The following is a 26,728-nucleotide window of genomic DNA, read 5'->3' as shown; positions in this document are numbered from 1 at the left end:
GGTTTGTCCTTTCTTTCCTAAGACCCCAAAGCTCGCCATTGCTTTCCTCTCCTTTGTGGATTGCATATTGTACTTGGTTCTTTGTCAGAAGATGTATATTTTTTTTCTTATCAATTCAAGAAGAGTCAAAACCCATTCACTAGGTGCAGTTCTTATATAGTGGAATAAAATTGAGAGCACTGCTTTGTGACTACCATCCCTCCCCATGATTAGCACTCACCTGCCTACCTGACATTTTCTTTTTTCTTGGAGCTTCTATGATTCCAAATGCATTAAGGCTTTCAAATGCAGCTCAAGGAGCCTGCCTTTTTTTGTTTATATCAGTCCCATCTAGTTAACTGCCTGATAGGTTGGTCATCTCGCTATGGTGAACCAACTATTGCTGAAGCTGTAGGTCATCCTTCCACAAGCCCCTTGAGGTTGGAAGACCAATTGTATGATAAACTTAACTGTTCTACTACAGACTTTGTGGTATCATATTGATCCTCGAAATGCTGTTGGTTCCTTTCCAGATGAATCAGCCCAGCAGATCATAAGTGGATTCAGGTCCGTCACAATTATCTGGTCTTCTCTATTGGATCACAAGGGCTGAAAATGCTGTCAAACTGTAGCTCAAAATCTGGTAAGAGAATTATACAAAGTATACTTGGGAAAACAAAAGTTTTGGCATAATCTTTGTAACAAATGATGGGCTATTTTTTGCGCATAAGTTGTACGAAGGAGGATTGAGTCAGGAACAGAGCCACAATCTTTGCAGTGAGTATTGGGCCATCTTCATGATTTTGGGCTGGCTGTTCTACTGTCTTCCGAAACTTTGATCTAGAGAACTAGATACATATCATTTTGAAGTAGTAATTGACCTGACCTGATGTTTGCCATGATATATGAGAACCCACCTACGGACCAACCATGCAAAATAGAACTTTGTCAAATTGGGAATGTGGTGGGGTGTCACCTAACTAAGGTTCCTCCCAGAGTCCATGGTGGTGCTATCTCTGACCTGGTGGGGTGTCACCTAACTAAGGTTCCTCCCAGAGTCCATGGTGGTGCTATCTCTGACCTGGAAATCAGAATCCTGAAGTTCAAGTAGTTATTTGTTCTCTCTTCCCGTCAAAGCTATCATCTGGCTTGCGCCACAAACTATTAATCTCTAGCCATGTTGCCTGGAGGACTCAATGTTAGAAGAGCTAATTCTGAGTCCACCAACTTCGAGGGGTTTCTTTTCCCTTTAGGCTTGTAAGTTCCTTTCTTGCTTCTCAACCATCATAGTCAGTCTTAGGCTTCTCTAGTTTCAGAAGGGTAGCATTAGGGAAGGGAATTAAGTAAATAATCTCATTCACATGCTTTTGCTAGCACTGACTTACCTCCATTATTTCCCAAATAAAGTACTTCTTGAATCCATGATAAATATTTAAGAGTAAATTATGCATCACTCCCTGGTTTTCAAACGAAACTCAAATTATCCCCTGGTTTTTGAAAATACTCGGGCTGGTTGTGTAGTGCTTTTTCCGGTGATGGTGAAGAAATGGGTGTGAAACGAAGAAGAAGGCTGGTCATCGCCTCTTGCACGATGGATGGAGATGGTGAGGCAGAGATGGAGGATGGGGTGAGGCGGAGTCCGTCGGCCATGGTGGTTGCCGATTCTCTTAACGAGACACGTATTGGCCTGCTATGGAAATAGCTGAAATGGAAGGGATAAATGCCACTTCGAGGGGGCTGCCTCCTAGAATGGGGGATTGATAGAGGAGAGCTATTAACTAGTTTCTTCATTCATACCCATTGAATACACTAAATCCCCTTTTATAGGGTGGATACAACCCAACGCATTGGTTAACCCAACTAACTAACAAACCCCAAACCTAACTAATCTAATCCTAATCTGTTCTTATCCCATATCCGTAACATACTCGCAGTATGTCTGTACCTGGCCTAATAAGTATTCAAGAATTTTGTAAGGAAAAGAAATGATTTCTTTAAAGACTATATAAAGACAAGAAAGAACAACACCAGACAATCTAGGGATGAGAAATCCCCTATTTATCATTTAAAACAATACAATTGTATTTAAAAAAATTCATTCCTTTATGCGTTGATCCTACTTCAAACTTTAGCCATATATCATGCTTGATTCCCCTCTAATGGTTACTGATGCTATACACCACAATTCTTTATTCTTGGAGCGGTTAGCACAAAAAGTAGCTATCCACTTCATATTTGATGAGTGGTTAGGAACTTAGGACACAAAAAAAAAAAAAAAAAAAAAAATCTTTTGCGGTGTCTGGAATGCATTCTTGGCTCAGAATCTATTCCAAGAATGCATTCTAAGCACAGTCTAATTACATATCTTCCAAAATCTAACTCAAAGTGTTCAGTGGTCCTATTGGATATTGGATAGGGTAGATGCTTCATTTAATTTTTTATTTTTTATTTTTTTTTTTGATGAAAAAGATGCTACGTTTAATTGAGTACTAGTGCCTGGCACCTAAGATTTTATTAGGTTTATTATCCAACCACCTACCTGTCTTAATGGTCCCATAACTATAATTCCATGCTTGCAACTGGATTATTGTCCTCTCTAGTACCAAAATATCATGTTTCAAAGCTAGCTTAATTGGGAAACAGCACTCAATGGTCGTTTTTCTTCATTGCTGAAACTTGGCATACAGGAAAACCCAATCAGAGTAAAGGGCCTCAAGGGGACCAGCCTGGTGGGTATTTGATACCTTATGGCATTACATGCAAGGAAGCAATGGAAACCCTCATGAACCAAGCAATAACCCAAATATTGGATCAACCGAACTCAATAATGGAAATGTCTTGTGCCATTTCCCTGGCTCTTAAAACTTGGTCCAAATATCGTCAGCGAGAGCTAAAGGGGATCCATGTCACAGCATGTGTAGGATGGGGTAGCTCCGCAGCTGTTTAACTTTCACACATGGATTTAGTTATCAGTATTGGATCGGCTGATTCATATTGATAGCGGATGGGAATGGTATCGATAAAAAAGATTTTTTTTCCTTTGCTTTTTTTTTGGCTGATTTAGACTTGATGCGGTCCGATCCAATCAGTATCGGCTGCAACAGATACCAATACTGATTCTGTGCACTAAAACCCTGATTTTACACCAGTTCATACTTCATAGTGTAATTATTCAAGTTGGAGACACATGTTTTTTATGGAATAAAAATTAATTTAAAAGATTAAAAGGTAGAAGTTGGTCTAGTACATCTCCTGAGATAAAACTTCTTCGAGAATAGTTAGCCAAAATATGGGGAGGTAAATAGTTCTTCTATCTACTTACTAAATTAAAGTTGTTGAAGAAAGAGGTGATATTAAAAATGATTCCGAAAATTTCCCACGACCAAGCTTCTTGTTGTATATAGTCCATCAAGTTCTGCGAGTCTGGTGATTCCTTGGAAGATACCTCGTGCTTCTGATTCTTTTGCGGATCCTGCATTACCAAAATCCATATGTGCAAAGATAATTTTGTTGTCAACAAGAATTATGAATACCTAAGCTCCTTGTTTGAATACAAGGTCAAGACTTCTGTCACAGATAATTATGAGTTTCTATGTTGATGGCATGGATCGAAAACTCAACCGAAACCTGTCGAAATCATCGAGTTGTCTCGATTTTAATAATTTTCGGGATGAAATCATGTTGGGGTTTTAAAAATCTTCTAATTCAACCAGGTTTCGCTGGTTTCGGCCAGGTTTCGAGTCAAACCATAACTTCTTTAGTTATGAAAAGTCAAACCATAACTTCTTTAGTTATGAAAATTACCAACTCGACTAAAAACTTCATTTGCTTCAAAAACACGATAAAAGTATCTACCAATATGGATGGATAGGGCACGGTAAAGACATCGACCCAGCTTCTAAAATCAGTGGCTCCACTTAGAGCCTCGAGTATATTATGCCGCTGTTGTTCTAGCATCTTGTATGCAACTGGAGACGACGTGAGCGTCGGGTGACGAAAGCCAAAATAGCATAAATGATGACGAAGACGAAGAAATACTTGTTTTCCATCGCAAATCCTGAAAGAAAACGAAGAGAGAGAAAAGAACTGGAAATATATGTTCTTGGTTGGTTTCTTTCCCGCTCAAAAGAAGAATTGGTGGACGAAAAGTTGCAGAGGATTGACTCATTCACTTGCTACCCATTCCTGTTTGGTTTTTATAGTTGGTCAAGATATTTTCATAAAATTTTACCAAAAAAAAAAGAAGATATTTTCATAATCTAAGGGCTGTGATTTAAATAGATTATAAACAGAGGAGACACTTTTAATCCCAATGCCGTGCGGGTATTTCAGTATTTGTCATTGGACTTAATATTTTATGAGGTGGGCTTTGGTGTGTTGAGCCCACAAGACATGGCAGCCCAAGTTGTAAAAAACAATATATTAGGTTATCTTCTGATGTTATTAAAAAAAAAAAGGAAATAAATTTTCACAGTGTTATATCAACGCGTATGTTAGTAAATTTGGGTTAATAACCACGTATCATTTTCATTGATTTTTTGGTGAAATTAATTCATGGATTATGTATAAAATATCAAAAGATAGGCAACCTACAAAAAAATCAGACCCAAAAAAACTTTTTTGGGGATCGAAAACATGGTTTCCCCATCAATGGAAAAAAAATCCCTAATTTCGATTGAAACCCACCAAACTCGGTTTTGGCCAAATCGAAACTCGAGTTTTTTTCCTTGGTTGATGGTAATGTGAAATAAAAGTTCAATGGCGGTTTTAAGACCAGTGTGGGAGTTGTATCATTTTTGATAAATGATAGCTGTAGATCACTTTCCCATCTTCTTATTTGATTTAGGATCTTGAGTGGGTTTGGTTTTAGATTCTGGAAAAGAAGTTGATTTCTGGTTATCCAAATGAAATATGACGTTATACACGAAATGCTCAGAATACGATTTTTCTGGGATCCATCAAGACTTCAGTTATTCAAGAAGTTTTCAATTAGATCTGAGATGTGATCAGCCATTAGAAATTCGGTTCTTAATCCAAGTGTTCCTCCCGCCCAGATTCTTTTTGTGAAATGATAAGATATGAACCGGTGCCAGTCTGTTTCTGGTTCAAAGTTACAATAATGGCATAAGTTCTTAGCTGGTAGAAATTTTCTAAGCTTGATAGGGTCAGAAGCCCCCTTTTTAAGAGTTTCCAAGCAAAGCATTTAAACTTGGGGTGGATATTCGATTTCCAAAGAGTTTTCCAGATACTTGAGGAATGATTGGGATTTAATTGGTTTGGTTAAAAAGGAAGCTGCCATTTTGGTGGATATATTCCAGACTTTGTGTGAGGTGTGAATATGAAATCCTCATGTTGATGGGTTGAGATTGGGATTTTTAAGATATGTTGAGCAATGTTTGATGGGAAGATTTAATGAATGAGGACTTGATTCCAAGTTCTTCCTATCATGAGATTTTTGACAACATCATAAAGAGGGTGAGGTTGAAGAGAAGATGGGAGGTAAAAAAAAGTTTCCAGATATGGAATCCAACGGTATTTCCAGATATTTATGTTGTTTCCATTCCCAATTTTCTAGCAAAGCATTTTTGACAAGCATGAGATAACTAGTTTGATACCATTCTAGACCCAAGTACCATTCTTGCATTTATAATCTCTATCCAAGAGATTATTGCGTGGAAAGTATCTGGCTTTGAGGTTTTTAACACATAATTTGTTGGGTTGGATGAGGATCCGCCAATCTAGTTTCATGAGTAATTCTTTGTTGTGGATAGCAGTGGATCGAATGCCTAGATCTCCATTAGTTTTTGGGGTGCAAATGGTTTTCCAGGAGATAAGATTGACTCCTTTTTCTCCTTGTTTTTGCCTCTCTAGAAAGATGCATTAATGGAATCAAGTTTGAGACAAAAGGTTTTAGGAAAGGGGAAGCAAGACATGAGATAAGAAAGAACAGAGTTAAGAACAGATTTGATGAGAATAGTTCAACCTGCTTGAGTAAGGAGGTTGGTCTTCCAATCATATAATTTGTTCTTTACTCTCTGAAGAATTTTGTTTAGGCAAGATTTTTTTGGATGAGAAGGGGATAGAGGGGTTCCCAAATAGAAAGAGTCAGTGTTCATCTCATTAATTCTGAAAATTCTTTTGATAGAACATCTGAGATGATCGGGGGAGTTGCTACTGAAGAAGATATTACTCTTGGCGAAATTGATCTGCTGACCAGACAAGTCTTCAAAAAGGCCATGAATTGATTTAATGGTGGATACATCTTCTAATGTAGCTCTACAGAAAAGAAGGGTGTCATCAGCAAAAAGGATGTGAGTAATTTCAGTTGCATTTTGTGCGACTTTGATGCCTTGGAAGAGATTGAGATCTCTATAGGTTTGAAGAAGTCTTGAAAGACATTCCATAGCAGTGATGAAAAGGTAGGGGCTTAGTGAGCAACCTTGTCAAATTCCTCTAGAGGGTTCAAAGAAATTGAAATTGCTTCCCTTTAATTTTATTGAAAAAGAGTAGGCAAAGAGGATACATATCATGTCGCACCAATGGTCATCAAAACCTAAGAATTCAAAGATGGCACGAATAAAACCTCATTCAATTCTATCATAGGTATTGGACATGTCAATTTTCAAGGCTAAATAACTCATTTTTCCTTTTTTCTTTTTCCTTAGATAATGGAAGATTTCCTGGGCAATGATTATGTTGTCAGAAATTTGTCTTCCTTTGACAAAAGCAGCTTGACAGGGTGAAATGAAGGTGTTGATGTATGGTTTTTAAGTCTATTAGCAATGATTTTTGAAATAATCTTGTAAGAGACATTGCATGGACTAATGGGACAAAAATCTTCCACTCTATTTGCTCCTTTTTGGGAATGAGGGTTATGAGAGTGATTAATTAGCGGGGGTAAGGTGTGATTAGAGAAGAAATCATGAGCTAGTTAATGTCAGTTATAATGATATCCTAGTTATGTTGGTAGAAAAAAGCTAGGAAACCATCAATGTCTGGAGCTTTAAAAGCTCCAATACTAAAGACTGAGTCCATGATTCATCTTCAGTGGATAAGCTATTGAGGGAGATGAGATCTAAATGTGAGATTACCGGTTCAAAGAGACATTCCATAAAGGCGGGATCAAGTGGGTTGGTGGATGTGAAAATATCCTGAAAATAGGAAGAGAATTTAGAAGCAATGATAGGTGGTTTAGAGATGTGATTCCCCTTGATTATCAATTAAGCATGTGATGGAGTGGAATTGTATATTGCTTTTGACCACAAAGTGATAGAATTTAGTATTCTTGTCTCCATCTTTGATGTACATGTGTCTGGGTTTTTGCATCCAAAATAGTTCTTCAGCTTTCAGGATAATGTTCGGCTTCAGAGATTTTGGATAAGATCTCATCATTAGGATCAAGGGATTCCAAAAGAAGGAGCTTGTTAAAGAGGGATTGCTTCAGATTAGGAAGTGTTCGGATCACTTCTCAGTTCCAGGTTTTGAAGAAATTGGAGAGGGCAGAAAGCTTTGTAGGAATGTTATCATTCAGAAGGAAGTTCCATTGTCGCAAAAGGAAGGATTTGAAGGATGGGTGTTTGGACCAAGCAGCTTGAATAGTGAATTTTTTTTTTTTTTTAAATGATTTAGATGGAGTAGAGAAGGAGAGAGTTATGATCAGAGCTGAAAGAGGGTAGAATTCGGATATTAGTATTGGGCCAGGTTATGAACCAAGAAGGAGTACAAACCAGGACCCTATGGGTGAGATTTCTTCAAATTGAAATTTATTGATGAAATCTTTACACAATAAAGATGAAGAACTGAAGGGGTTGAAAACTTTGCCTCCGTATTTGTCCTGGGCATCGGGTAGCTCATTGAAGTCCCCTATTTATGGCAATAGGAAGATACAAAGGAGCTTACATCAGACCAAAAGGCAAATGGGGGAGAGGGGGGGGGGGGAATAGATACAAATTATACACCAAGTAATGAAAGAGTTTGGATCGAAGACATGGACAGCAATAATCGGTTCCCAAATTCAGTTTTAGGTATTAGAGCAGGGTTTTTGGTAAGTAGCCATGGAAGAAAAATGTTTACAAGGTTTGGGAAGGAATTGAAAATCAAGTGAGGTAATCTTAGTTTCACAAAGGAAAATAAAGTCAGGGTTCCATTTAGATGGAGCCACATATTGTCTCTTTCTCATAGAGTGACGGAGGTACTCCGGAGTAAAAAAAAAAGAGTAGAATGATCAGTTATCAACCCCCCCCCCCCCCTCTTGTTTTTTTTTTTTTTTTGGAGTCTAACTGATAAAAATATTTTATGTGCACACATCAAACCTAATCAGATTAAAAGGAAGGAAAAAAAATTATTTTTATTCATGATTTATGAAAAGAAAAAGTAATTTCTTGGGCCTATATAGTAAATGAACATTTACCAAATAAGTTCATATAATTGGTTTCCTCTAATGTTTTAGTCTTTTGACATTTGAAGTTGCATCGTTATAACTAGTTTCTCTCATAACAACATGCATCTCCCTTAGGAGAGGAAAGTAGAAAAATGATGTTAAATGACCACATCAAGGCAATGAGTTCTTATAGACAAATATTATGATGAGTTTTCGTATACATTGCTCACATCAAATGCATGCATTTCACTAACTGTTTGATGTCATACATCTTATAAAAGTAATGAAGTTTCCATGTTTTCTATTATCTATCATGAAAAAAATGATATTAAGGCCTTGTTGGCTATTTGGGTTGGAGGTCTATCCATTGGGAGTATGGACGTTGGGACTAATGAGGAGGACACTAAAGAATGCGCCCAAACTTTAAAAGGATTGGTTTTAATGTCCAAGCGTTGGAAACTGAAAGTGGTCCAAGACTCCAAATGGATTATGGAAATGGATGAAGCAATTTTTATTTGTTTTTTAGGGTGGGGTGTGGGGTGTGGGGTGGGTGGGAGAACTAGGACCATGTGCCTATTTTTGTCAGCCCATTTCCTATCAATTTTACGTCCAAATAAAGGGTTTACTAAAAGGAAACCCCCTTAACGAGGTTACTCTCTTTGTTATGTAGGAATGATTTCCCTTTTCAGGGTAAGTCAATAAAAAAGAATAATGTTGACCATGTAAACTTTCATGTGGATAAGGCCATGCACCATTACGATACTATTTAAGGAATAAGGAGGAATTTCCTAGATCTATCAGATTAAAAAAAGATTTACAAAATCGATAGCTATAAATTATGTTTTACATTCATAAGTTAGTTAATTTAAAAAGATTTATCAAATTCCCATTTGAGTAAAAAAAACTAAATGATTTACCCATAATGCCCCAACATCCTTCTCTCTCCTTCTTCTTCGTCTTCGACGGAACCAACCACTCTCTCGTGCAACCACTCCCTTGATTCCCCCTCCACTGCCCTGCCCGCCCCACCCTTCTCCTTACAAACCTGCCTCGCACCACCATCTCCACCGCCAGCCACCTGCTCCCTCCTTCTCCCTCTCTCTCCCCACTACCCTTCCCTCCCCTGCAAACCTGTCCCACCATGGGGTTTCTTTCTCTCTTCTCTTTAAATTGCCGCTGCCTTGTTTCCCACCAAATAATTCCTCTCTTTGTTCTTGATTTTTCTTTTCTTCAATTGGTTAGTTTTAATCTTTTGAATACTGTTGCTGAAGCTGTGGAAGTACTGAAAAATCATATGGAAGCTACACAACAAAAAACAAAGGGGCGGATTTTTTTTTAATTTTAACAATAGATCAAATCGTTGTGATAAAGAAAAGATTAAATTCAGAAGCTACTATTCAGTTTCAAACCACTCACTTTTCTAGGCAATTGCATTTTTATTTGTTACAGTTTTCATCTTCAACTATGGTAAGAACCTTTGATTTAATTAGAGAGGATAATTTATACCTTCCTATTATACAGGATTCTATAGTTCACAGAATTAGTTGTTATTAATATAAGCCAAATGCATTCTCTAATCGAACTAGTCAAGATTGTTTCTCTTCGTGATTTTTTAGTTCATTGACAAGGTTCAGGCAACAAAGTTTCTCAAAAAAGTCTATATTGGAATGGGAGTGGATTTGCTAGATTTGAGGTGTCATGTTTACTAGTTTCTGGTCTTGGCTTCGAAGGGGTTTAAGAGAGGTGAGTGAAAGGATTGTACATTTCAAAAATGGTATCATTGATGGTGCGCGGTGGGTTTATAGGGACGGGTTGGGGGCAGGGTTATAGGGGAGTAGGTAGTTAGGAGGGAGGAGGGAATGGTTGGGGCGATGTTCGTTCCCGGAGAAGAAGCAAGAGAGAGAGAGAGAGAGAGAGAGAGAGATGTTAAGGGTATTTTTGGCTTTTTATTAGTTTATTTTACTCACATGGAGTTTTGGTAAATCTTTTTTACTTAATAACTTGTGAATGTAAAACATAATTAATAGAAACCAATTTTGTAAATCTTTTTGTTATTTAGTAGATCTTGGCAATCCCCCAAATATAAAATCTGAAAGAAAATGGGCTGACAAAAATAGGCCCATGGGGCCTAGTTGATCCATCGCACCCAAACTTTCTTCATCCATTATACCATCATTCGGAAACTTTCAACGCTTGGACATTAAAACCAATACTTTTCGAGTTTGGGCCCACTCTTTGGTGTGGCCCTCCTCCTTAGATCCAATTTCCACATTCCCAATGGATGGATCTGATCCAAGTAGCCAACAAGGCCTTAGTATCATATTTCATAATAGATAATAGAAAACATGGAAATTTCATTACCTTTATAAGATGCATGACATCAAACGGTTAGTTAACACGCATGCATTTGATGTGAAAAATGTATACGAAAAACCATTACACATTGTTGCATAATATTTGTCTCTAAGAACTCATTGTCTTGAGGTGGTCATTTGACATCGTTTTTCTACTTTCTCCTCTCAAGGGAGATGCTTGTTGTTACGATGGGAGAAACTAATAATGGCGATACAACTTCAAATGTGAAAGACTAAAACATTAGAGGAAACCAATTATATGAACTTATTTGGTAAGTATTCATTTATTGTAGGCTCATAAAATTACTTTTATTTTCTTTATATCATAGAAAAAATAATGTTTTCCCCTTCCTTTTAATATGAATAGGTTTGATGTGTGCATGTTTGAGTTAAAAAAAATACCGCAAATGTATGGGTCGAACACAGGGAGATGTAGTCACTCTATTTTACCTTTCTCACTTAAGGCGAAAGTGTAATAAGTGATGGATTAAGCTAAACTACTATCCTAACACATGTATCTATCGAAATTGACGTCCTAAACATTCATCTAGATACGGAAAATATTGAATTATAAATAGAATGAACCTAAAAACTAAGGACCTAATTTGCCTAGGATAAAACCCAAAGTTGAGAATGAGAAACAATTTAAAATGTTAAAATAAAATAAAATAAAAAGAAGAGAAGAAGACAATTACCTTGAAGGAGAGGTTGCACTCCCCACATGATCTTGCAAGTTGGAGAAGCTTGAGTGATGAAGATGTTAATTAATAATTAATTACAAATCTATATAGGCTATCTTAGTTACTTACATCACAATTAAAACTAACCTAAGAAGAACAAGTAAAGAAGATGAAATAAAACTTGCATTACACTTGAAAGCTATTACAATGACGAACAAAAATTAAAAGACTAAAAGATGAGCTCAACACATGAGCAAGGGGGTAGGGAAAAGAAAGAGCCTAAGAGAATTCGTGGGAGAGTGAGAAAGAGAGACTAAAAATATAAAAATTGAAAATTAAGCATCCCTCCACGTTTTTACAAAAGGGTATATAAAGGTGCGCAAGAGGATTTAGGGTTTACACAAAGTAGGTGAGATGGAGGGCTAGGATTAGATAAGGGGAGGAAGGAGATAGCACGGTTAGAGAGTGGAAATTGTGGGAGATTGAGAGTAATAAGAAAAATAAAAATAAAATAAAAAAATAAAAACGAGAGAGAAGTGATATAAGAGATAGGAGGGAGAGAGACCGAGAGAATTGAGAGAGAGAGAGAGAGAGAGTCCGTGAGCGAGATGGAGTTGTGGGATCGTGGAGTGAGATGGGATAGGGAGAATGGTGTGGGGATTGGAGAGACAGAGATGGGAGAGATTGAATCGTGGAGGGCTTTTGGGGAGAGAGGAGATAAAGTAGAGGAGAGAGATCTTAAGGAGAGATGTGAGAGCCATGGAGAGATGGGAGAGAGATGTGGGCAGCATGTGTGAGAGGCGAGATTTTAGGAGAGGGAGAAGGGGTTTTAGGAAATATGGGAGAGAAAATTTGGTAGGGAGTTAGAGGAGAGATGGAAACCGTGGAAAAGTTTGAGAAAAACAAAATAAAAGAAAAAAAAAAAAAGAAAAAGTGAAATGGAAAGTGAATGGGAGAGAGTGTGGAGAGGGAGATAAAATAGGGGAGAGAGAGAGAGAGAGAAGAAATAGGGAGAAATGGGAGAGATAAACATAAGAAAGAGTGAAATCAGATATTAGGAATGGGGAGAGAGGGATCACATGGAAAGATTTGGGAAAGTCAAAATAATAAAAAAAATAAAAAAAAAATAGAAAAGTGACTTGGAAAGTGGATGAAATCTTCTTTTTGAAAATATCTCTCCATCGTGGTCTCGGATGGATCCAATTTGAGAATTAAAGTTGCTCCAATTAATGTTCTGGACGATAAGAACCCAATATCGGATATCTTCTGAAATTTTTTCAATTTTTTAAAATTACGATTATGCCCTTGAATCTTTAGTGAAACTTCTTCCCATCTCGCCCGTGATCACATGTGAATCGATCCATGGGTAGACGGGTGCCTAGATTGCATCAAATCCTTCCTTGGTTATAGGCTTGGGCTTGCACTTCAACTCATTTTCTGGCCCAAAAAGAATAATCGCTTGCATGATGGCCTAAACGAATGCGCACTTGACATGCAAGTGGTCCACCTTACTCAGAATTCCATCCTCTTCGTAACCATGAAAATAAATTGTACCACTTTACGTATAAATTTGGAGATACAACTCTCGATAGCATAAAATGACCAAAAAGGACTTGAAACCTGAAAAACAAAGAAAAATACCCAAGTAGCTCCGTAAAATGTGAGTAAAATGCATGCTTATAACCCTAAGATTTCACACATTATTGTGCTCATCAGATTCCCCCACACTTAGACTTTGCTCGTCCTTGAATAAAGCAAAAAGAAAAACTAACCTAGAATGCAAAAGAAAAAAAAAAAAAAAACCCTAACTCACTTTTGTAGGAATCACGGTTGTACTTAGCACGTGCAACAAGCCTTTAAACCCTTAGGTTACCCTTAGTGGACGAGCCATGGCCAAAAAAAAGAATGAAGCCACTTAAAATTGAAAACAATTTAATATGAGATTTTCAGATATTCCCCCACACTTGAACTTTATTATCTCACTTTGAGTTGGAAAATTGTCATACATCTAATTTAAGGAGGTTTGGGGTAAGGTGAGTCACACTGTTTTTCATTGAGATTAGATCGAGTAGGTCATCTAGGCTATAAAAGATTTCAACTCGGAACCTTGGTAGAACCTTTGAACACATGCACAATTTCAATTTCACTTTGATTTTACTGGTCATATTTTTTCAAGTATTGAACTCAAATGCCCCTCCACTACAATTGGCTTGAATGACATGCAGGGCTTGCACTAGACACCCAAGTTACTAAGTAGTGTTGGAATAGATTCCCAGTGCATATATCATTTGATTGCCACATTGTGGCTTTAGACATTGATGCAGCATGAGTTCAAACTTTTAATTTATTTATTTATTTTATTCTACTCAAATCCATGCAATGTCTTGACCTCTTAAGCTTTCTAGGTGGCTCTTGTAGCGAGTTTTAGGCCAATTACTCTCAAATCAGATGGCTTTAAGGAATTAGGTGTAAAACACCCCTCGGGCTTACTTACTCAAACCAAATAGACTACAAGCCAAGACTGGATTAAAGAGCAAATAAATTTATTTTTTTTGGCAATCAACTATATCATGCAAGTGTATCATGGTTCAACCTTAGCACTTAACCAAAACTCGTGTAAACAGGATGATTAACAAAATCGGCTCACTCAGTAGACAGTGTACTTTAAAAGAATTTAAAATTTCTTTGATCAGCATATTCCAATTCCCTCCTCAGTGCGAAATTTTTATTACTTCAAAGTGTCGGATATTTGGATGCTCTCAAAGTCTTCAGAAAAGTAAACTAAAGATGATACACACTCGTTTTCGAACCAAAGTAAAGATTACAATTCGATGAAATCCCCCCATACTTAAATTATGTAGTGTCCTAAATGCATGCAGAAATAAAATCAATGACCAAGATGAGGGAGCTTACCAGATATAATCAACAAAGAGGATCATAAAGAGTCATGAACTCTACAAAAAGTACTAGGAGCATCAATAGAAATCTCAATCCATGACCGATAAATGTAAAAAGAGCTTCAGAACCAGAAAATACTCGACCATGAATTTTAGTAAAGCGAGAAATAATATGAAAGTTAAGTACAAATGATAAATACCCAACAGAAAAATCTATCCACATCGGACAATGGAAAATGAAGGCATTAAAACTCAGGCCATAAATCCTTCCATTTCCTCCCGTTTGCAATGTAGAGCACATGTCATTCTTAGAAAAGTCAATCAAAAATGGATCTCAATAATCAACAAAAGGCGCATGACGAAGAGTAACTTCATCAGGTAAATCTTCAACAGCGGGAGGTTTACTTAAATCATTCGTAACAAGAGAATTATCCACTTTTGGCTTAACTTGGTTGTCCAAATAAGGATCACAAAAAACATCCAATCTACTAAAAGCATCCAACTTAATAAGTTTGGACAAATTAACTTATGAGACAATTGAATCCTCAAAATGACAATTATCTGGGTTTTCCAAAGAGAGAGAGGGAGATTGAATTTCCAAGGTTTTTATGCTATCATGAAAATCTGATTCTAAATCAGTAGAAACACTAGATTCACTAAGATCAGAAATTTTAGGCAAAAGTTGGACTTCTCCAGGTGACTCATCAAACTTCGTTTCACTAACATCTTCAGGAAACTCAATCTCAACAAATAAATCATCTTGAAAATCATCTTGTTGGGAGTGACTCTCATTAACTTCAAACTAAGGTGGTGGACTTTCAACATCATTAAACTAGGGATGGGGCGGTTCATTCTGAATAGGAATCTGGTAACAGTGATTAGGTTCAGGCTGACAAGGTAATTTACCCGTTTCCTTCTCCTGCACTAAGGTGATCAGTTGAGAGAGTTTCTTCTCCATGTTATTACTACTTTCTATGAAAGGGCAACATTCTTCGCAAACTCACTCATTCCGGCCTCCTCACCCATTTTTTGAAACTCAGGGGGTTGTTGATACGGTGCAAGGAGAGGTGGCTCATTGAGATTCAATAGAGGGCTGGGTATTGGAGGACCAAACTGATCATGAAATTGAAAATTGGGTGGTCCAGCTTAGTTATTCAATTGATCCCATGAGAAATTGGGATGATCACTCCACCCCTGATTGTAAGTGCGAAAAGAATTGTACTGCAATAGAGGACTCACATTCTCATTACCATAGCTACCCCCATAAAGATTAGGGCATCCTTCCATAACATGGATAGTCTGGGGATGTAACCAATCAAAATTTCCTGAAAGCCCACATAGTTGGGTTGGGAAACAAAATTGTACTGAGGTGGTGCAAAGTTGTTCTCTAACTCACTACTTTTGGCCGCCTTAGCCTGTTTAAACCTTTCCCCAAAAGTTATATGTGGAGGTGTATCTCCCATGATTTCAAACATACATAAACTAGCCACCTATAAAAAATTGATGGTCTCCACAACAATGTATTATTTTTTTTTTTTAGAGATAAAGACTAAAAATATGAGAGAACTAAAGACAGTTGGTGCATATGCCCCTCAAAGGTTGAAACAATGATTTCAAAGCTGTAAGGTTGCCATATAGGTTGACAGCAAGGGAATCCGTATAGTCTTTAGTAGCCACCCGTGCGACTCCAAGTGGATTCTGATGTAGAGTGGAAGAATACTATACGTTTTTGTTTCCAAATAAAGACACTCACTATGTTGCTTTCCTGTTATCAAAGTTGGTCAACCCTCCAAAAATGGGTCACATGCCAATCCAAACCACCGAAATGAATCTAGAGGTAGCGTCATAGGTGATGAAATCCCATGAGATACACCAAGATTGACTGGGTTTGGGCATATGAAAAAATTTGGATTGAACGCACATTCTTTGAAACAAAAGAGAAACAAGGTGAAGTTTACTCTTTTTTTTTTTTTAAAGAAAAGGAAAAAAAATAAAATACTTCGATTTACTTAAAAATAAGAAAAACAAAGTGGACAATTATCTCCCCGGCAATGGCGCCAAAAACTTGTTTGAGTTAAAAAAAAATACCGCAAGCGTAGGGGTCATACGAGTACGGGTCGAACACAGGGATGTGGCCACTCTATTTTACCTTTCTCGCGTAAGGCAAAAGTGTAACAAGTGATGGATTACGCTAAACTACGGTCCTAACACATGCATCTACCGAAATTGACGTCCTAAACATTCATCTAGATACAGATATTGAATTATAAATAGAATGAACCTAAAAACTAAGGACCTAATTTGCGTAGGATAAAACCCAAAGTTGAGAATGAGAAACAATTTAAAATGTTAAAATGAATAAAATAAAAAGAAGAGAAGAATACAATTACTTTGGGGGAGAGGTTGCACTCCCCACCTGATCTTGCAAGTTAGAGAAGCTTGAGTGATGAAGATGCTAATTAATTAATTAATTACATATCCATATAAGTTATTATAGTTAATTATATCACCATTAAAACTAACTTAAGAAGAACAAGCAAAGAAGATGAAATAAAACTTGCATTAAACTTGAAAGCTATTAAAATAAAGAACAAAAATTAAAAAACTAAAATATGAGCTCAACACATGAGCAAGGGGGTAGGGAAAAGAAAGGGCATAAGAGAATTCGTGGGAGAGTAAGAGAGAGACTAAAAAATTAAAAATTGAAAGCTAAGCATCCTTCCACATTTTTACAAAAGGGTATATAAAGGTGTGCAAGAGGATTTAGGGTTTACACAAAGTAGGTGAGATGGAGTGCTAGGATTAGATCTAGGGTAAGAAGGAGAGCATGGTTAGAGAGTGGAAACTGTGGGACATTGAGGGTAATAAAAAAAATAAAAACGAGAGAGAAGTGAGATAAGAGGTAGGAGGGAGAGAGACCGAGAGAATTGAGAGAGAGTAAGAGAGTCCGTGAGAGAGATGGAGTTGTGGGATTGTGGAGTGAGATGAGATAGGGAGAATGGTGTGCGGATTGGAGAGAAAGAGATGGGAGAGATTGGATGGTGGAGGGTTTTTGGGGAGAGAGGAGATAAATTAGGGGAGAGGGATTTTAGGAGAGATGGAAAAGAGATGTGGGCAACATGTGTGAGAGGAGAGATTTTAGAAGAGAGAGGAGGGGTTTTAGGAAATATGGGAGAGAGAAAATATGGTGGGGAGTTAGAGGCGAGATGGGAACCGTGGAAAAGTTTGGAAAAAACAAAATAAATAAAACAACAAAAAGAAAAAGTTAAATTGAAAGTGGATCGGAGAGACTGTTGAGAGGGAGATAAAATAAGGGAGAGAGAGAGAAGACATAGGGAGAAATGGGAGAGATAAACGTGAGAAAGAAGGAAATCAGATTTTAGGAATGGAGAGAGAGGGATGTGGAAAGATTTGGGAAAAATAAAATAAAAAAATGACTTGGAAAGTGGATGAAATCTTTTTTTTGAAAATATCTTTCCATCCTGGCCCTGGATAGATCTAATTCGAGAATTAAAGTTGCACCTATTAATGTTCTGGACGATATGAATCGAATATCGGATATCTTCTGAAAATTTCCTAATTTTATAAAATTATGATTATGCCCTTGGATCTTCAATGAAACTTCTTCCCATCTCGCCCTTGATCACATGTGAATCGATCCAGTTTGCATCAAATCTTTCCTTGGTTCCAGGCTTGGATTTGCACTTCAACTCATTTTCTAGTCCAAAAAGAATAATCGCTTGCATGATGGCCTAAACGAATACGTACTTGATATGCAAGTGGTCCACCTTGGACAGAATTCCGTCTTTATGAAAAGAAATTGGACCATTTTACGTATAAATTTGGAGATACAATTCTTAATAGCAGAAAATGACCAAAAAGGACCTAAAACTTGGAAAACACAGAAAAATACCCGAATAGTTCCGTAAAATGTGAGTAAAATGCATGCTTATAACCCTAAGATTTTACACATTAATGTGCTCATCAGTATACATGGAGTATTTTTATGAGTTAGAATTTAAAAAAAAAAAAATTTATTTGATAACTACTCATTCTTTTGAATTTTATTTTACTATTTTTTTTTCAACGCGGAACGTTGGATTGGCATTCCTTATAAGAGCTAACTGATCTGCATATAAAGTTTTCATATCAAAGATTTGGTTAATTGCTAAGCAATTGGGCCATTGGCTGATTGGCATAGCAACAATGTAGAGACACGTTTGGTAGAGCCTTTTTGGTCCACCAACTATGATGATACACATTCTTTCTAAGTGATTCCCCTATATGGGCTGCGGGCTTTTGAAGATTCCATGGTCAATGATATTAATTTCTTATTGACTCACATTGAAAACATGTTTGTTCCGATGAATGGGATGCAATATAGTGGAATTGGACTTCCTCACTGGGCTTTAAGTTGAGAAAACCCTCACTTGCAAACGTAGGTGTTGGAAAGCAAAGCCCAAGACCAACCCTATCTCAAACTAGGTCCATGAGATGATCCAGACTCCCAACAGTTGGCCTGCCGCGCACATATCTCGGCATGCTTCGCATGTTGACTTGGTGCACATTGGGATTTGTGTGCGGTAGACCAGCCGTTGGACGAATAATTATCCCCTCCAATTCGTGGACACCTCCAATTCTTCTAATAGGGGGAGTAGACCCCATCTTGGGCAGTGTTTTTAGGCAAGGGGTAGGGTGGTTATTTCTGCCCCATGTGAGGAATTGAAAGAATTGGAGAGGAAAGTGAATTGGAGGGAATTTTATCACCTCCAATTCCTCCAATTCCCCCTTTCAATGGTCGACACGTGTTGTTTTGAAATCCAACGGCCCATTTCAAATTACAATTGCTTTTTCATCTTTCCTTTTTCATTTACGTCTCCTCCTCTTTCCCGCTATTCTCTCTTCCTCATTGTGGAGCTCTTCGCCGAAGGATCTCATAAGTGCAAGGATTTGCAGCACGACGACCCACTCCTCTGCTGGAGTACCCATCAGAGAGACCCTGCTGCGAAACTCTCTCGGTCTGCTGTCGGAGACATTACAGCTGTGAGCGCAAGGATCTGCAGCGTGACGACCCACTCCTTTGCTGGAGTACCCATCCAAGAGACCCTGTTGTGAACCTCTCTCGGTCTGCCGGTGAGACCCTGCTCCAACGTCTCTCGCCATACTGGTCTATTTTGCGAACCAGAACCATTTGCTGCGAACCTATCTCGGTCTACCAGCGAGACCCTGCTGGAAACCTCTCTCGCCCTACGGTGAGATTCGCGAAATCAGTGAGTTTTTTTTTGCTTTATCTATTTTGATTATTTTTCCTATTCTTACTTTGCATTTCATTATCTCTTTCAAAATTCTTGTTAGAGATTGGCTGATTTATTCTTGTTAGAGATCTTCTGATTGTATTAGTTTTCCATTTCTTACTATCAACCATACACATAAAAATCGATGATTGGCCATAGTTTCTTAGGGTGGAACTGGGCTGTGTTTTTTTTTTCATTTTTTCATATGATTCTCAGTTTCTCACTAAGAAGTGACTAACTTGTTGAAAATGATTTCCAATTCCTAGCCCTAGTAGTCTAATTTATGGTTTTGGCTGGCACTTCCAGTTTCTGCTATTGTTTTGGAGCCCTGGTTTGAAAACATCTATTCCAACTTTCTGCTTGAGGTTTATGGGAATATGATGGTGAAAAATCTGGTTATTTGGGAAAATATGCTTTTATAGTAGAGAAATAAAATATGGAAAGCATAAGGGAAGAAAATTTTGGTGAATTTTTCATCCATCCTTGAGCAATCTTGATATGTTCTCTGTGCTTGATGCATATGTTGATGTCTGGGTAGGTTTCATGCAAGAATAATAGCCATTGGAGGCCTTCAAGTCACAAATTTGCTTGGATTCTATTCCAAGGACAAAGCCTCACATAGAGCCTGACTATCCATGTGGATGTCAGTTTGAAGTCTTCTCTCCCACTAACCTTTGGAGATTTGCTGTAAACTTGAAAACCCATTTTTGTTTTTGCCATCAAAATAGAAATTTGTACTTATATTGGAAGGAACAGACCTCCAATTCCCAGGGCCATGTTCTTGGATATAAGAAACCAAGATGATATCTTCTTCAAGAGTCCAAGGCCCTTTCTTTACACCGACTTTATCACAGTAATTTATGAATCCAATGATTTTAGACTCTTTGTGGACTTTGGTCCTTGGTTTGTTTATTGAATATTGTTTTTCACCAGTCTTAGTTGCAACAAGATTTTTACTTTTAATGTTTATCCTCTTTCAGTTTATCAACATATGTACATGTTATTTTGTGGTTCTAAAGGTGAGTCCTTAGCTCAAAATGGAAGAACACCTGGGAATGATCTAGGGTATGATGGTTCGACTCCATCAGGATTCATACATTGTTCTATGTTGTAGTAGCTTCACTTCAAGAGATTTTTTTATCAACAAAAATGTTTTTTCATATTCATACATTGTTCTACTTCTTGTCTTGTATGTTGCTTGAAGCTTTGGCTGTACAATGTTCGATCAACCTCATTATGTTCTAGATTGAATACTTTTCATTCTCAATCCTGGCAAGGAGTTCACTGATCTATGTGTGTGTGTGTGTGTGTGTCTGTGTGTGTGGTTAGCTGATGTTAAGTTGCTTTTCAGCGAAGAGAAATGCCGTAGATACTCATAAGCATCAATGATATGCATCAGGGTTCTTGTCTCTAGATAAATTATGTTATTTTCACCATTTAAATGGATCAAGGCTTGTAGAGCAATGGAATATGAAAGCATCAAGTTTGTTACCTCAACTACATGAGAAAATATTATCTCCTTAAGTCTTAAGGTGCCTCTAAGTTCCACTACATCATCCACTCCATCAATCACATGTAAGATTAAATCCAAACAGGATCGCATATGGACAGATCAAGAACACAACAAAGTATGTGACAAAATCGTTCATGGGAGCGTACCTTCTTTAGGATTCATGGAGACGATGAAGAACACAACGGAATAGATCTTTAGTCTCCCTTGAAGCAAGGATCTTCTCCTCTAAACTCCCCTTTAGCACTGGCTCAATGGTAGAACCTTAGAACCACCGTTTCTCCATAATGGTGTTTCAATATTGTGATTGATCATTAGGGTTAGAGGAGGGACCTAGCTTCCCTTTTATACAGATCTCCATAGATCTTCCGATTACAGATCTAACGGTGATCTGTGAGCCCACACTAGCCAATCCATATTAGATCCCCAAGATATTGCATATCTACCTTATTAGACCAACCAATAAGAAATTGTAACTGCCACAATTAATAGAGCCCACCTAATAGGTAAGAATATAAATAAAATACTCTAACATTCTCCCACTTGGGCTATATTAATTGTAACTAAAGTTAGAAAATCAAAATTTTTGTTTTTGTTCAAAACAGTTCAAAAATATTTCTGAAAACATGTGCGCGCCTTTATGTTAGTCTAGAGATAATTCTCAAGGATCAATCCCTTCATATAGAGTTTTAAACACCGAATCATGATGATAACTGCATCTTTTAAGCGACACAGGATCATCCATAGTCACGAATGCCCTTAACTCTACCGAAATGGATGCAATATGGTAGTGTAGCAACTGAATAACACTTTGTAGATAATCTTTATGTGTTATCTCTTTGTCCGTCCAATTTTCTTTCTTTAAGTGACGCAAGGACACATCAGAGAAATCTTTATGGCTCCAACGAACCTGTATGTCTTACATTTAGTAACTTGAGTTTTATTTTATGTGATATAAGACATACCTTGAGGCCAATAACTAAGTGTCCCGGCCTTTGCTTAAGGTTATCACATACCTTAAGACTTTAAAACTTAAATATATATATCATGTCAATAATTAAAACACCCATGTGTTCAAAAGAAACTGTATGCAATGACAACTGATATATATAAGCCAAAGTTTATCACATGGTAAAAAATTCACAGATGAAAAGAAATTTCATTTTACAATGGAGCAAAGAAATAACTCCCATTAACCAAGCGCATCTCATGATGCACCGGAGCCCATGTTTATGACATGTCTTTCAAAACACAAGGGCAAAGACCTTTGGTTAGGGAATCTATAACCATATCATCTGTACCAATATGCTCCACTTCATTGTCACCTTCCTTTACTGTCTCCTTTATGGTCAAATACTTGACTTTCATGTGCTTAAACCCTCTAAGTCCTTTATTATTGTTTTATAAACAACACAGTAGAGCTGTCATTACAGTATATCTGAATGGGTCTAATCACAAAATCTAAAATGATCAACTACTTTATGAGATTCCTGAGTCAAATAACCTGAGTAGCAGCCCCATAGCATGCTACAAACTTTAACTATATAGTCGAAGTGGTCACTAATGTTTATTTTGTACTATTCCATGATACTGCCCCTTCTGCCATCAAGAAAACATAACCAAATGTGGACCTCCTATCATCCTCACAGCCAGCAAGGTTGAAAACTGTATGACCCACTAGCCTGAGTTTAGGAACGTGTCTATAAGTTAGCATATATATATATATATATAATCTTTTATCCACTTCAAGTACCTCAATACTTCCTTGGCAGCAACCCAGTGGCTGAGACCAAAATCTTACTGATATCTGCCAAGAAGACCCGTCACAAGGTAATATCTGGTCTGGTACAGACCTGAGCATGCGTGATACTACCTAGTACGCTAGCATAAGGCACCTTATTATTTCATCCTTCTCAGTTTCATTTTTTTTTCGGGCACTGTGTCGAGCTCAGTTTGTCACCCACAAGAACATGAACATTCCCAGGTTTGCAATCTAGCATACTGAACCTCTCATGAATAAGATCAACATAAGCCCTCTGAGAAAAACTTAGTAAACAGCGAGAATGATCCCTATGGATCTCAATGCCAAGGATAAGAGAAACCTCACCAAGGTCCTTCATGTCAAATTCCATAGATAATAGTTGCTTTGTATTATGCAACATCCCTAGGTCACTGCTAGCAAGCAGGATGTCATCCACATAAAATATGAGAAAACAGAATTTGCTCCAATTGACCTTGTAATATATACACTGATCCACTTTGTTTTTCACCAAACCAAATGAAGTCACGACACTGTCGAACTTCAAATACCTCTACCTAGAAACTTGTTTGAGACCGTAAATAGACTTCTTGAGTCTACGCAAGATGGTCTGAACCATCCACCACAAAAGCCCTCAGGCTGAACCATATAGACCTCATCATCAAGGTTTCCATTCAGAAAGACAGTCTTCACGTCTATCTGGTGTAACTTCATGTCGAAATGAGCTATTAATGCCATAATTACCCAGAAAAAGTCCTTTGAAGAAACTGGTGAGAAAGTCTCATTATAGTCAACTCTCTCTTCTGAGTAAATCCCTTAGCTACTAGTCTGGCTCTAAACCTCTCAATCTTACCTTCGGAATCCTTTTTGATCTTGTACACCCAATGAGCTTACAACCTTTAAGTAAATCAACAAGCTCCCAAACACCATTATATTTCATCGATTGCACCTCATCTCTCATCACATCTAACCACAAATCTAATTGAGGACTAAAAAACAACGCCTGAATAAGTAACTGGATCAACCACATAACCTATGCCGTAGTCATGTTCTCCCAGATAAACCTCATAGATAGATTGTATAGCTGAATTTCTCTCCCTGATGGATTTTCGTAATGGTGCTACCACTGTCTCATCCTGAATCTGAGGAATCTCAGCTGGAACTGCATCAATGATATGATCCTCAGCTGCATCTTGATGGAGAAAAATCTCATCAGGTGCTACATGAATGCCAGGGATCGTATCAATATCAGACTCCTGAACTCCAACAGGTATAACCAATGGCGTAGTATGCCCCACATCCGTCTGAATAGGTAGAGGAACAGGTATTGATGTACTAATCATATCACTATCTTGAACAATCCGAGAACAATCATTCTTTCCGGCCATATCAAATTTCAGAAACTTCATTGTTGGTGGCTCTATAATCCTAGTGCCTCCACAGGGATTATAAAAAATTATATCCCTTCGAATGATCTGGGTAGCTAACATAATAGCAACGAGTAGTCATGTGATCTAACTTGTTCAAAGTCGGATAATATAGTTTTACTTCTGTAGGGCATCCCCAAACTCTAAGATGGTTTAAACTGGGTTTAGTGGCTACATGGTTAAGGAAATAAAGGATAGTTTTCAAAGCCTCTCCCATAAGAACTTAGGTAAATCTGTCCTACAAACCATACTCCTCACCAGTTTCATAAGGGTGCGGTTATGCCTTTCGGTGACACCATTTTGCTCAGGACTTCGTGGCATAGTAAACTAACTAACTCTTCCAGAGTCCTCTAGGTATTTGGCAAGCGGACCCTTAAGCTGTCTAGCATCGCCATGTCTGCCATAATACTCACTCCCACGATCGGATCTAACAATTTTAATAACTTTCCCAGCTGTTTCTCAACCTAAGTCCTAAAAAAAAAACTTAAAATAGTCAAGTGATTCAGACTTATCTTTAATTAAAAACAGATAGTCATATCGAGAATAGTCATCTGTAAAAGTGATAAAAATTTTAACACAGTGTAGCTGAATAGGGACCACTGATGCCAGTATGATTGACCTCCAACAGGTCAAAACTACGGGCTGCAGTTTTCTTCTTTATTTTTGGTCATCTTTTCCTTACAACAGTCTACACAAGTTTATAGATCACTTTCGAGAGTAGATAGGATGTCAGACTTTATGAGCCTTTCCACTATAGTCTTAGAAAAATGACCTAACCTCTTGTGCCACACTGTGAAAGACCGTTATTTAGGTAAAGGTCTTTTGGAAACAACGTTTTCAACATTGTAGGAGACGTAGATTTTATTGGGAGACAAACACAATCTGTACAATCCATTGGACATAATGCAAGAACCATACTGTTCTTTATTTCAAAATGGTAACCACCAATGTCCAACACTGAAACCGAAATTAAATTTCGCCTGAAGGACGGTACATAAAAGGTGTTTTTTAAAGTCAAATTAAAACTAGAAACTAGTAATAAAATGATATCTCCTAAGAACTCTACGTCAACATATCCATCGTTCCCTATGACAAGCCTTGATTCATCCTGATTTGGCCTCCTTCGGTTTATGAACCCCTTGTATGGTAAAGCCAAAGAATCATTACCTGATGGCTTGGATTTTGATAACCAAATCTTCTATTTATTGCAGTCCTTCTTTATGTGACCCTTCTTCTTGCAAAAGAAGCAGCGATCACACTCTTTCTTGGGTCCCAAATTGTTAATCCGATCAGATTTTTTATTGGCAGACTTTTGAGTATGGTTTTTAGACTTTTTACTCTTATGGGACTTGAAAGTAAGAGGGGCAGTGATGGCTTTATCTTTCTTTAGTTTCTCTTCTCCAACCCTAGAAATAAGGTCATTAATACTCCAGACTCCATCTAGGGAAATATAGAAGGTTTGATTGATGTTAAATTCAGAAGGTAAGGTATCAGGAAGAGGAATGTTCAAGGCCTTGAGTTTAGTTCGGTAATCAACCATTCTAGTAATGTAATCCCTAACACCCCCAGAACCATCATATCCCTTATTAAATAGCCCTAGCAAAAGTCTCCCACTCATAGTTGTCACAGCGGCATGGCGGTCCAAGGCGGTTGAAGCCTGTCTAAGTGCTTAGGCGATAAAGCAGCCGTCTAAGCAGAGCTTAAGCGGTAAAGGCGGTCTAGTCAATCTAGTGTTAGTTTTCCCCCTCCCCCCCCAAACACCCCCCCAAACACTCAATAAATATCATATCTTATATCAATAAAAATAAAATTTAAGCCACTGCAAACTACAGAGTACAGAGAAGAAGAAGAAGGTAAGAACTAAGAAGCGAAATTGATTAATTGAAGCATCAAAGAGAGAGAAGCAAGCAGATCAGAGACTAGCGGGCGTTAAAATAGAAGAAAAAAATAACGAGAGAAGAAGGTCATAACAATGGAGTTAACATTAAAAAAAAAAAAAAGAGAGAGAAGAAAGCGGTAGTGCATAGCGAGCATCAAAATAAAATAAAAAAAAACAGAGAAGCGGGGCTGTAACATGCGTTAACATAAAAAGTAAAAAAAAAAAAAGAAAAGAAGGGGCGTTTTAAAAAAAAAGAGCAGCAGGCAAAACACTCAAACAGAGAAGAAGAGTAGGGAACTAGGGGCTTACCTTGCCAGAAGAGTCACGTTTCAGTTGGCGGAAGTGGAGCCGGACGAGTAGAGATGTTGTGTTGGGGAAAGCAGTAGCAGCCAGCGGTCGTTAAAATAAAAATAAAAAAAAACAAAAAAGGGAAAACAGAGTTACAGAGATTAGAGAAGTAGAAGAAGAAGAAGATTAGGGGAGTAGAGACTAGAGACTAATCGGAACTAGAAGAGATGATGAGTCGAGTCTTAGTTTCCGCTTGCCGGAACTGGAGATGAAGACTCAAA

General features: G+C 37.6%; 1 protein-coding gene and 1 long non-coding RNA gene across 2 annotated transcripts in view; one reads left to right on the top strand and one right to left on the bottom strand.

Annotated features, from left to right (window-relative positions):
* The window catches only part of LOC122669588 (malignant T-cell-amplified sequence 1 homolog), a 32,714-nt gene extending 31,865 nt beyond the window's left edge, over positions 1–849 (top strand). The window contains exon 9 of the mRNA XM_043866382.1: positions 513–849. The gene's annotated coding sequence lies outside the window, so the exon portion shown is untranslated. The remainder of the gene's footprint in view (positions 1–512) is intronic.
* Positions 842–26,526, bottom strand: LOC122669590. Its single transcript, XR_006334048.1, has 3 exons — positions 26,514–26,526; positions 19,442–19,445; positions 842–959 (listed from the first exon to the last, which is right to left on the bottom strand). It is a non-coding gene; the product is annotated as an uncharacterized LOC122669590 (long non-coding RNA).
* Positions 26,527–26,728: the final 202 nt, after the last annotated feature.

This window comes from Telopea speciosissima, chromosome 7, assembly GCF_018873765.1.
Source record: "Telopea speciosissima isolate NSW1024214 ecotype Mountain lineage chromosome 7, Tspe_v1, whole genome shotgun sequence".
NCBI lineage: Eukaryota > Viridiplantae > Streptophyta > Magnoliopsida > Proteales > Proteaceae > Telopea > Telopea speciosissima.
Note: the sequence above shows the minus strand (reverse complement) of the source record. Positions and strands in the feature narration are given on the sequence as shown.